Consider the following 2,695-nt stretch of genomic DNA (forward strand, 5'->3'; position numbering starts at 1 on the left):
ACACACACACACACACACACACACACACACACACACACACACACACACACACACACGATTGTGAATTCTCTTTCCGAGACTTCCGATCATAATGAGAATATGCTCTGGTGTAACATATATTTCTTCTCTATCAAGCCTATTTCTTGTACTTCTCATCTCGCAAGTCTATCGATAACTTCTGCCACTCTTCGAGCACGTTCTCTAAGTTTTTTCGTATAATGTGCCTATTATTCTATCGATAACGCTATCGCCTCGATCGTTTATATGGAAACGAACGGGTACAGATGATTACTAAAATAACGCCTCGACGCTACCTTGAATATATTTTAGCGTAGAGATTCGTTGTAGCATACGAGAGTAAACTTATATGAGACCAGTCGCGCGATCGAACAACTATGGTGTATATTAGAGCCCAGTACAAATGAACGAAGAGAAAGAATTTGGACGATTCGGTTCGCGTCGTCCGATTGTGTTTGCCGAATCGAGCGAGTTTTTGTAAAGGAGTTCCTTTGTTTACGGTTGTTTTTACGTTGCGCGTATGGACGAAAACGTACGCGCGACAGATCAACGGCCTGGTATTAGCAGCCAGTAGCCAAAAAAAAAGGCTTAGTACATAATCGGCATGATTACCTGTATGTTTGTTACGTGGAATTTTGTGTGCCTTAAGAACAATCCTCTGTGCAAATGCTTTGTTGGGGAAATATCCCTTTCCTCTTTTCTTTGTCTTAAGAGAAACCAAATACCGTTATTGTGTGTGTGCGCATTGCACATTTACATTCCTATATTTCATACAACCGGAGCGGTCATGTTGCATACGCTCCTCCATTACTTCCTTTGCGTTCGCGCTTCGACGAGACAGTTGAAAAAGGAACATACTATTCTTCCCGTGATATCATTAACATTAAGAAACCGAAAGCGGGATCCTATCTTCTTTCACGATCGATTTACGTTTGTTTCTCTTTAGCGACAATTTAATCAAGTCGTTTCGATGTCAGGTAATGTAATCGATATACAGGGTATACCAAAAATATGGAAATAGTGGAGTATCTTGAAAACGAAGCAACTGACGAAAAAAAAAAATGATTCAGACAAAAGTTGCAGGGTAGGAAGGGTGGTAGTGACCTTAACTTCGTCGTACAGCTAATAATTTAAAATCATTTCAAGGTTATCTTAATTTTTCTTAATGAAATCATAACTTTTTTTTCTTTTACACAAACCGATTCTTTTGTTCTGCTTATAAAAATATTAGGATAAGATGAACGAAAAATTCTGTGTAATAATATGAGAAAAATAGATTACTGATATCAAGAGAATCCTAGAGTTGTCCAGTTTTACCGTAAATTTGTTAATATACAATATAGGAATCGATTCATATTTAAAAAAATCTATATATGATTTAATTACAAAGAAAATGAAATTGACTTTGAAATAATATTGAATTGGACTGATTATACAGCGAAATTAAGATCTCTAATTTATGCCCCCCTTCAAACCCCACAACTTTTATCTGAACCATTTTTTTGTCACTTGCTTTCTTTTCAAAGTATGTCACTATTTTCATACTTTCGATGAACTCTGCACAATCGAGCACAATTAAATGATTGCACAAGTCGAGTATGTATCACGCAATAGTAAATAGGAAACGGGATTTTTCTTTCTTTCTGTTGATAACCGGTGACTTTATCATCACAAGGTACTTGACACGTTGAGTGCCGCGCCAATTTCACGTGACTTTCCGCCGCGTGGCCCACGTTACTATACGTGTTATTATAAGATATATTTTATAATATTTATAAGTCTACAAAATCGTTATTGTGAAAAAGAAGAGTATTATAAGATATATCTTGTAATATTTATGAGACTATATGATTATTGTGCGAGGAAGAAAAGGTAACATAAAATATATGCTCTATGTAGCCTGAACGGAAAGTTCAACGTGGGTCACCAATGGCTCACGCAACTTTGTAATTGTGTGGCCGATTCATTATATCATCTAAAAGTAATACTTTCCGACGAATGAAGATGGAAGATTAAATTTATGCTAAAGAATAATTATAGATTACTTTAAGAGAATAGTTTTCTAGCGGAGTATACTTTTTTAGAGACATTCGGAATCTAATATATATACACACACACACACACACACACACACATCCTGTATATATAATATTGCTATATGTTCGTGTCATGTGTGTCCAGTAGCTTCATGTTATAAATTTGAATTGATGAAGAAAATCCGCACCAATCTCTACACCATGAACCCTCTGGTCACATAGTTCGGGCATGAGAAAATATTGTTAATATTTCTTCATATCGGAGCCTAATTTTCTTGGCTGTTCTTACATTACATGTAATATAATATAACACTTGACATTTAAACACGATACGTTAAATATAGAGCGACTTAAAACACTGTAATTATCGTCGACGTAAAACGTTCTCATCGGAGAGCGGATCTTTCTGCGCGTCACATATTTAACCACTTGAGCAGCACGCACGCAATATTTGCGCACTCTTGGAAAAAACATTTCTTCGCTAAAAATCGAAGAAAAGAGAAATCCGATGAAACAGTTTAAGTTAAGATGCGTATCAAGCAGAAAAGCAGTGTATCGGAAATTGAAGGTTATTTCATTTTGACATAAAATTTTCGTATTCCTTGACATCGAAAACATAAAATTAGCGATCGTTCAAATTT

Source organism: Dinoponera quadriceps, unplaced genomic scaffold (genome assembly GCF_001313825.1).
Source record: "Dinoponera quadriceps isolate SergipeBrazil2010 unplaced genomic scaffold, ASM131382v1 scaffold894, whole genome shotgun sequence".
Classification (NCBI taxonomy): domain Eukaryota; kingdom Metazoa; phylum Arthropoda; class Insecta; order Hymenoptera; family Formicidae; genus Dinoponera; species Dinoponera quadriceps.